At 44.1% G+C, this 10,562-nt stretch overlaps 1 long non-coding RNA gene across 1 annotated transcript in view; it reads left to right on the top strand.

Moving 5' to 3' along the window:
- The first annotated feature begins 540 nt into the window (after positions 1-540).
- The window catches only part of LOC126249674 (uncharacterized), a 248,124-nt gene continuing 238,102 nt past the window's right edge, over positions 541-10,562 (top strand). Inside the window, exon 1 of the long non-coding RNA XR_007545638.1 lies at positions 541-734. This is a non-coding gene — a long non-coding RNA (uncharacterized LOC126249674). The remainder of the gene's footprint in view (positions 735-10,562) is intronic.

Below are 10,562 nucleotides of genomic sequence, written 5' to 3'. Positions count from 1 at the left end.
AATACTTCTATTCCGCAGAAGAATGCCTGTTATTATAATGTGTAAAAGGCGGTGAGTAGGAATTGCTAACTCACATACGTATCTTTTTTTCCAAAAAAATAAATAAATGAAAAACTTATAATGATTAGCATTTAGTCACATTTACAAATTAATTTGCTACGTGAATGTAAAATGACTTGATTCACATCATAACGATTTGTCGTGAAAAATGATCCATGCAGCATGAAACTAACCAATCTTATTTACAGGTAAAGATCAGAAGAATGAGAAAACTACGTAAGAAACAGATATATTTTTCGGGCGACGCACTCATATATACCGTATTTTCTTTAAGTTTATAGCATATTCATCATGACAGAAATGATTATGAATTGTTTTATTTATTTTACTAGGACTCTGTTTTGTCCACGTGCATTTGCATTCAGAAGAGAAAAGCGAGCTATGTTAACTGCAGAGTTGAGAAGCTCTTTTGAACGTGGCGCGTTTTGCTCACCAACGGATTACGTATTTTCAAACCAATATCGACAGTCAAGTGTTCATTGTTTGTGCAACGGGGAAAGGATGTGTGCTTCACTATTTTGCGTATGTGCAGTGATAAATAATTAGTGAGGTGTGTGTGTAGTAGGTGTTCTGTGTGCAGGAAGTGGTTATTAAGTTTGTAGTGAAGTGAATGTAAAATATGAAGTGAAGTGTAGTGCCACGGATGTCATATTACCGCCACTTGCAGGTTAACGGTAAGTAATTTGAAATTGACACATCGCGGGCATGCAAATTCCGCTTCATTTACAGTCTTTTTCAGTCAAGAGTTTTCGTGTGATGACCTATTAATGCTGTGGAGTTGAAAAAGTAATTCTTCCTATTGATAAATTTGTTACGACACCGTAAGTACTTAATGTATCGAGCGGCTATCCTCTGTAGTCGTTTTGGTGTGCCCTTGTACATAGTAATTCGTGAAGTCTAGAGAGTGAAATCGTTTAGATATTTGCTTCAGCTTACTGTAGTTTTAACTTTCCTGGATTTTTTATGGAAGTGATAGACTTTAAACCCACAGTCTTCCAAGTACGGTGTCATTTTCTAGTATATACAACATACAGTATTTCTTTCACGTTAGTGTTAAAGATTTGTGTTCTTTTATGCAACATGTATCCCATAGAATTTGCCGTTGTTACTATTGGCTTCCAAATTTTATGACAAAACAGTGATTCAATAGCTGGTGGAAGTAGAACATAGGCTACCCACGTCATTTCTTCCAACACAAACAATGAATTTTACTTATTAAGATCATATATTGAGATGACGTCTTTATGTGGGCCTAACTGTGTGTCAAGCAGGCTTTACTGATTATGAAACATTCTAGTAACTTCGTAACTTACCGTGCTTTTTAGGACGCTTAGGTGATCTCTAGTTTGGAGGTACTGTGTGTAGCGCGCGCGCGCGCTTTTCATAAAGTTAAGGTCCAAGTTCACATACAAAAAGAAAGAGAAAACGTGCTTACCCATCAATAAGTGCTTTCTGTTGAACTGTGTTCATTGTTGCCTTTCTGAAGGTTTTAAATGCCTACTGAGTTTATAATAGTTCCGTGGTGGTCATATTCCTTTGTTTATGAAGACATGGATCTACCAACTGTCAAGTGAAGGAACCCATGGCAACAGATTTTTTATTTATTTTATTCCAGTCTAATAACGCCATTATTACCTGATTCGGTTAAGCGCTAAGCATCTTCAAATGTATTAAAACTAAATGAAAGGTGTTTTGTGGATAAGTGAGCGTTACTAATCCAATAATAAATTGATAAATATAGTTGCTATGCAACTAGCGTTGTATCATATAGGTCAACGTTGTTTTATTACATGTAGTTAGTCAGGTATAATCAAAAAAATGTGTGCATTGATGAGAAATTCAATTGGAAGAAACACATTGATGATCTGCTGAAACGGTTAGGTTCAGCTACTTATGCTATTAGGGTTATTGCAAATTTTGGTGATAAACATACCAGTAAATTAGCCTTCTATGCCTATTTTCTTTCAGTACTTTCATATGTCGTCATATTTTGGGGCAATTCGTCATAAAGAGAGACAGTATTCATTGCACAAAAGCGTGTGATCAGAATAATTGCTGGAGCCCACCCAAGACCATTGCTGACATTTATTTAAGGAACTCGGGATATTCACAGTACTTTCACAATACATATATTCACTTATGAAATTTTTCATTAGTAACCCATCACAATTCAAAAATAACAGCGAAGTGCATAGGTACAACACGAGAAGAAAGGATTATATTCACCATTGTGGATTAAATCTCACTTTGGCACAGAAAGACGTGAATTATGCTTCCACAAAAATCTTTGGTCATTTGCCAAATAGTCTTAAAGGGTCGACAGAAGTGTCTGATCCCACGCGTCGGCTTTTACCCGTGACGTAAGGGTGTTGTGGTGTATGACGTCATGACGGCGCGGAGTTTGGTTTGTGAGTGTGGCGTGTTTGGTAGCTGTCGTCGTGTTGGGGTTTGTTGTGCCCTCTGGTGGTATGTTCAGGGTTTTCGTTTGCGTGGTGTTGTGGGGTCAGTTTGCTCTTGCTCATTATCCAGTATTGCTCGAGTGTGTTTGTAGCGGAATTCGTTTCAGTGTGCTGACGGTTTTGTGTGAAGGTTAATTTAGTGTTGTTCGCTGTACGTCGTGTGGTATTTTTATTAAATTTAATCGGTTGTTGTTTTTTGTTCAGGAATGGATATGACAGACAAAATTAACAGCGCGCGTCTGAGGGCTATGATGAGAACACTACTTTGGAACCGATTAAGTTTTTGCAGCTTTTCGGTTTAATTGCCGAGGTTGTCAAATGCTGTATTTGTCGCGAAGATATGAAGTTGGCTAAAGTTCCGGCGTCTCGGACCGTGGACGGTTATATGTGGCGCTGTCGGAAAGACTACATTTGGCATTCCATACGGCGCGGTACCTGGTTCGGGAAGTCTAGGTTGGGCTTGCGCGAGATTGTACTAGTGACGGCTATTTTTGATAAAGGCCTTGTTGGCCGAAAGTTGACTTTCAGACAGTCTTTTTGTTGTGCCTTTCTGTGACTCAGCATCTCTTCTATATATATGGAGTAGCAACGATCCTTTTCGTAATATTGCTACTTTAAATGTAAATAGTTGGTTGGCTGAATTAGGCAAGGCTGGGTGCAGCTTGACACTTGCCCACACAAATATGCAGTTTCTCTGGAACCATGTTCAGGATGTTTTGCTTGCTGATGTTTTATGTTTTCCATCTTGTGGATATGTTTAGTCAAGTGCACTGTTGCATTAAGGCAAAAGTGAAAATTTGAGAATGAGCATGTCGTGGTGCTATTGGTTGAATATTAATGATCAGTTATTAATATACAAAAAAAAACCTTGCTATTTCAGTACCTGTTCATCTTTTGCATTACACCTGAAGTCTCCTATAGCTTCACTGTTTGAAGTATGTTTAATATGCTCTTTGGGCTTACTGTACATACCAGTTTGTTGCCAGAACCTTTAGTTCATATTCACTTCTTTAGATGAAAATCACACTTCTAAGCAAACCTAGACCTTGGGAATTGTTTGTTATTGTGTTTTTTAATTTCAAATAACACTTTCAGAGATTGTGGCAAATCAACATTGTATCTACTTCGTTTTCATCTGCAATTTCCTTAAGATCCACATTTATTCAATCCTGTGGTAATGTTAGTCCTTCTCTTCTTGTGTCCACTTTATTCCAGTTCCTGATTTTTTTTTCCCTGTCCTGAAAGCCTGTATTTTCTGTTGATATTTTAAAAAGTATTCTGTTTCTTGTTGTGTCATTGTTGATTCCCACATTTTCAATACCTCTTCCTACTTTTCTCAACCATATGATTTCAAATTTGTAATTATTTAGGAAGCTAGGGATTTGTTTTGTTACTCTGTTACTATTAATTCTGGTTGCATGTCCATAGAATTTTAATCTTTTTTTTCTCATGCCATGTCTTGACTTTCCAATTTTGTAGTTCTATAATTAATTCTAGGATTTTATCTGTCACCTCTGGCAATGTTTGTTGATGTGTAAAATGCTGAGTTGCACAATGACTTGGAATCCAGGTTAAACCGTAAGTCCCCTGTAACTGACTGGTTAAGTCAGATCATAGGTCAAAGAAAGGCAACGGCAGGACCGTGCTTGTAGCTGAGTCGGCATAAGTTGATCCCTGACAGTTGCAGTGGGCTTGGTGTGGCAGCTACCTCGACCAATAATGCAACGCAATTTTGTCAACATCTTTGTGGCAATACCTTAGTTTTGTCACAGCTCTGAGGGCAGCTACTGTTTTCGCTTGCAGGCATTAGCACTTCACAGTTGAAAGCTGGCAACAGTGTATTGAGCTGTCGGGGAGTTTCTCAAGCTGCCTTGACCATAGGAAAGTGTTGTGGTGGTCAAAGCAATCTTCAGACTGTTGACTGCTTCACTGCATTACTAGATCTTCTGATTCTCTGCTACTTTTGGATCCTAGTATTTTCCATGTCTTGTTCTCCTCCTCCTCCCCCCCCCCCTTTTGTTTGTTTTTATAGCTGACCCTGTGTAGATGGTTTTGAGTTTCCACTGCATAGAGTATTTTTTGTCTGATCACTGTTCCAGGATAAAGATTTTTTTTTTTTTTAGTGTGTATGTTTCTTGTTATTTAAAAGACCTTCTCCATTTTATGTATTCTTGTGTCTGTGACTTTCTTTGGGGTCATTACGTGCTGCATGGTCTAGAGGTTCCCATATGATCCTCACATGTTTTGTATGAAAATTAGCACATGTTCCCCATAATCACTGGTGAAGTTCCACACTCACTAATTCTATACTTCTGTAGATATAGTCATTCGTTTGGTCCCACAGCACATCTATCAACAGTGCACCTGTGAGCTTTGAACAACTTTCAGACGTAATATCCCCGGCAATATTTTCTTGACTGAAACAAAAGGAGGCCATCTTGTACAACTTTTTGGACTCTCATAAGTGAAATAACAAAAAGGATTTCCTGGGTGTTTTGCATATGGATAATTTGAAACAAAGTTGGCTGAAAAAATTGGTGCTTTAAAAATGTGAAGTGTAGTTTTTCATATCACTGGATGTAATTGTGGGTTAAAGCTAGACCTTTGCACACAATAATTTTACCAACACCAGGTATTAATCATCTGACTGTGGATCTGATCTGGCCCAGGAGCTGTGTCTGGTCAATGTGCAAGGGCACTGAGGAGCTCCCACTCTGTAAATGGGGCGTTATAGGGTTCACTGTGGCGTGTAGCGAACAAGAGGCATTTCCTTTCTATCCGCCGTATGAGGGTGCAAAAAGCTGGAGGGGTAGTTCTATGACACAGAGGCTCGAGCATAGAGCTCAGCAATCTTGTTTGTGTCGGTAGGTAACACGCCATTGATGGTAATGCCAGGGACACCTGCTGGGGTCTGGTACAAAAAAACTCGTAGGGCTTTGCCCAGACTTGGGAAGGTGACATATGGCACCCAAAGGTCGAGACATATCTCTCCCAACACTCTTGTTTCCGTCTTTTGATAAGATGGTGAATGCAGGCACGAAGATGTTTAAAAGCTATGAGGTGCTCCACGGAAGGCTGCCGCATATGCCGCTGTACAGCTCGCCAATGCTCCTTTATTGCCTCGGCAACTTCCAGCGACCACCAAGGGATTGTATTTCCTGGGGGCACTCTAAGGAACGAGGAATCGCGTTTTCCGCCACAGAAACGATCGTTGTAGTTACCTGCTCAACCACAACAACAATGTTACCACGTGGGGGGAGATTCGACGGTGACAGCAGAGGTGAAGGCTTCCCAGTCTGCCTTGTTTAAAGCCCATCTGGGCAGTAAAGCCCATCTGGGCAGGTGTCCATGGGCCCGACACTGGGGCATTGACAGGAAGATGGGAAAGTAGTCATTACCACACAGGTCATCATGTGCTCTCCATTGGATAGATGGGAGAAGCCAATGCGTTCAGGAGTACTGCACCATCTGGAGGAAGATATACATTGCAGACAGTTATTTCCTGCATCGTCCTTATCCTGACAACCACAGCTTCATGAGGGGTTTGAAGGGACACAGGTTCAGTGCATGCTGAGTTCAGGACATAGGCACAAACTCCACCTGACACACTATTATAGTCACTATGGTTCTTGTAATATCCCCTATAGCCGCGGAGGGCAGGGGTCCGCATTGCCGGGAACCAGGTATCCTGGTGGGCAATGCAGAAGGCAGGTGTAAAGCTTAAGAGTTGCCATAGCTCAGCCAGATGGTGGAAAAATCTGCCGCAATTCCACTGGAAGATAACGTTATCGTGAGGCTGGGAAGGCATGAAGTGAAGTGTGCAAGGAGGCACATTATGCCTCAGGGTCACCTGCTGCCACCAACTGAGTATCCGTAGCCATTTTTGTGGTGGCTGAGGCATCAGTGAGAGCCAGGCCTGCAGGGGACACTAAGATCTCAACCACATCATCAGAAGCAGAATTGATAGAGAATGCTGGTGTTGGGGCCACTAGAGGGTTCTGTTTCTTAGCGGCCTTCTTAGTTTGCTTGCTCTCTCGCTTCTCTTTAGGAGTTTGCCGAGAGGATTTCTCCGAAGCAGCTTCAGGTACGGAAGAAGACCGTGAAGCTCTTCGTCCAGCAGATTTTGGCTCCTTGAGCCACTGGCGAGTGTCTGCTGTGCCATTAGTGGAGACTTTGGGAGAGAAGTCCCCAAGGGACCTCTTCCACATGACAGAAGCCGGAGGAGGCTGTTGCTTCTCCGACAGGGGGGAGGGGCTGATGTCCCCTGCATTTGTGGGGGCCTTGCTCCTGAAGTAGGTGCTTTGGGAGTAATGGAGGAAGATTTGTCCCCTAACACCAAAGGGGTGGATGTATTCTGGTTGCCCGGAGCGCCCACTGTTCGTGGCACAGTGAGGAACCACTGGCACTTGGGACGGCGATGGTGACGTAGCTGTAGCAAATGTCAACATCAAGTGAGTGGGTGTAATCTTTCAAATTTTTTTTAGCGTCTGTGTAAGTCAACCGGTCCAGGGTCTTTTACTCCATGATTTTCCGCTTGTTTTGGAGTACTGGGCAGTCTGGCGAGCAGGGTGAGTGGTGCTCTCCAGTTGATGCAAGTGGGAGGTAGCGCACATGGAGTATCTGGGTGCAGTGGACGTCTGCAGTCTCGACGTGTTGCGCTGGAAGTGCAGCGGGAAGAGACGAACCCTATCTTACAGTACTTAAAGCACTGTGTGGGGGAGGGATGTATGGTTTAACGTCAGAGCGGTAAACCATCACCTTGATCATTTTCAGGCAATGAATCACGCTCGAAGATGAAGGTGCCGGTAGCAACCCTGTTGCCTTTAGGTCCCCTGTAAATGCACCGGATGAAATGAACACCCCACCGTTCTAAATTGGCGTGGAGCTTGACATCAGACTACAAGAGGAGACCGTGATGGAAAATGATATCCTGGACCATGTTGAGGTTTTTACGAGGAGTGACAGAAACAGGAATATCATCCACCTTGTCACAGGTGAGTAACGCTTGGGATTGTGCTGGGGATGCTGTCGAATCAAGACTGTGCCCTTTCGCATCTTGGACAGCACTGTCACATTGTATTCGATATTGCCCTTCTTAGAGACTGTTGGTGCCGTACGGTCACCAGCAAGAGATGGCTTAGTCCGCTTCACTGTGAGTCATCTGCCCTGATGCCACACACTCCGATCAGGGGCTCTCCCCATGGGCACCACCCAGCCACAGCAAAGGCCACATAGCATGATGGCCATTGCCGGGAGCCCTGATGCCCCACGAAGACAGGCATCTACTCCTCAGCATACATGGGGAGTTTACAGCTCAGACATCAGCAGTGCGATCCCTGTGTTGTCAGGGGGCTACTACCAAATGGGTACATGATGGCCCCACCACAACGGACTGGCTACCATACTGGATATTTGGTGCTGAGAAATATAATATTTACATGGGGGCAAAAGAGGACAGTAGTCACTGGAAGATGATATACCCCGGAAAGTGTACTCACCCAAATAGGTGAATTGCAGGTGGGGATGCAAACACATGACGAGATTCAGGAGATTGAAACTAAGGACACTATGGATAACTCTTGCACAACGTAAGGCATCCTTCCCCATATAGCCTGCACTTCTGTAGAATTTTGAAGGTGGCACGTCAAATTATAAAATGGGACCTAAACGTATAGGGCCAAAAAGTGAGAGATTCCTTTTAGTCGCCTCTTAGACAGGCAGGAACACCTCAGGCCTATTCTAACCCCCGGACCCGCAGTGTGAACTAATAATATGAATCCATTATAAAAATGTCAGGAAGACTGCTCTGAACTTCAAGATTTACACAACATGATAATGGTGTAAAACCTGAAAGCTATTTATATGAACTGCGCTGCAGCAGCTATGCAACAATTTTACTAACATGATTTCCATTGTCTTGGTGATGCACAGTTAAATTGTAAGTTAATAACCAGTTTGATTCTGTAGTTATAGAATCATGACAAAGACATCAGATTTTAGAAATTTTTCGAGTTATTCAGACTTTGTCACTTCCCAGACATCTCTCGACTGACTACAAGCGACATTTCCACGTGATCCTCAACTGGATCTGGTGCGATGGCTTCTTCCCATAGCACCTGCGGGAGAGCACCATCATACCAGTGCTCAAATCTGGCAAAAACCTGCTTGATTTTGATAGCTATCGGCCCATCAGGCTCACCAAAGTTCTTTGTAAGCTGCTGGAAAGTATGATGTGTCAGCGGTTGGATTGGGTCCTGGAGTCACATGGCCTATTGGCTCCATGTCATGGTGGCTTTCGCCAGAGTCGCTCTACCACTGATAATCTTGTGTCCCTAGAGTCTGCCATCCGAACAGCCTTTTCCAGACACCAATACCTGGTTGCAGTCTTTTTTGATTTATGAAAAGCATATGACACCACCTTTTCAGAAGGGCCTGAAGGACAATAGCATTGATACTGATGCCTTTATCCTGGCCTTTGAAGGGGATACCTTCCCTGAGAAGGTCAAGATTATGGTTTATCGATGTGAAGTGAAGCCGTACATCCCACCACCTATGAGATGTTTTAAGTGCTTGCGTTTCGGACACACGCCTTCCCACTGTTTGCAGACCCCTCTGTATGTTGACTGTGGATGTCTACTCCATGAGGGGCTTTCCTGTGTTCCCCCTCCTGTGTGTGTTAATTGTCATGGCAATCATTCTCCACATTCACCAGCGTGCCCGGCTTATAAGAAGGAAACGAAGATACAGGTGTATAAGTCCGTTGATCATCTAACCTACACTGAGGCTTGTAAGAAATATGCACCTCTTCATCTGGTGTCAATGACGTCTAGCTATGCTTTAGTTACATCTTCACCCCTTCCTTACCCAGTCCCGAACCCTTCTCCATCGCCCCCCTCCCCTCCAGGCGCCACTCCCACTCCCCCTCCCCAGCCAGAGAAGTGTCCCCCTTCTTCGGCATCTGCCGGTCAAGGGTGCCCCTCCCGGGACCCCCCCCCCCCCCTTCCTGACACCTCCAAGGTCTGCTGCCACACGACGACCACGAGAACCACAGTCTGTGAGCCCCAAGGTCGCCCGCTCTCTTTCTGTTCCATAACTTGCTGCAGCTGGCTCCTTTTTCAGCACAGCCCTCCTCGATCTCAAGCAGAAAAGAAGAAGAAACGTAAGTCCCGCGACAAGGAGCCTCTGGTGTCGCCAGAGGTCCCGCCCCCACCTTTGCAACCTGACTCTGGCCTGCTGTTCATGGATGTCGCCCCCTCCTTGTCAGCGATGGTGACCCGGTGGCATGACTGGCTTTAGCCTGTTCACCCTCCATTTGAATCATCATTCTGTGATTATCCAATGGAATTGTAATGGATATTACCCTCACCTTCCGGAGTTGAAATCCCTTATTTCGTTTTACTCTCTAGCTTGTTTGGCTTTACAGGAATCTCATTTTACTGATGATCACTCACCGTCCCTCCGTGGGTTTCGTGCTTTCTGTCTAAATCGGGTCAGCCCCCTGTGGGCCTCTGGTGGTGTTTGTATGTTGGTCCATACGGACATTGTTAGCACGTGGATTCCTCTTCAAACTACATTGGAAGTGGTTGCTGTTAGGGTCCACCTGGACTCTGGGGTCACAGGTTGCAATCTTTATCTTCCTCCTGACAGGACTCTTACACCTGCTGCCTTAACTGCCCTTCTTCAGCAACTTCCTCCTCCCGTCCTTCTCGGGGATTTTAATGCTCATCGTCCCTTGTGGGGCAGTGCATTTCCATCTAATCAGGGTCTTCTCATAGACCAGTTTCTTGCAGACCATGACTTGTGCCTTCTTAATGATGGCTCCCGTACCCATTTCAGTGCCGGTCATGATACCTTTTCTGTTATTGATCTTTCTCTTTCTTGTCCCTCTCTCCTCCCTTCATTACACTGGTCGCCACACGTAGACCTTTGCGGTAGTGACCACTTCCTGTTGCTTCTCTCACTCCCTTCCTGCTCCCTGATGGACGGGTTACTTCGTTGGTCTTGGTCTCGCCAAGACGGCGATTGGCCTCTATATATTGTACA

This window comes from Schistocerca nitens, chromosome 3 (assembly GCF_023898315.1).
Source record: "Schistocerca nitens isolate TAMUIC-IGC-003100 chromosome 3, iqSchNite1.1, whole genome shotgun sequence".
NCBI classification, from domain to species: Eukaryota; Metazoa; Arthropoda; class Insecta; order Orthoptera; family Acrididae; genus Schistocerca; species Schistocerca nitens.
This window is presented reverse-complemented; position numbering and strand designations above follow the sequence as displayed.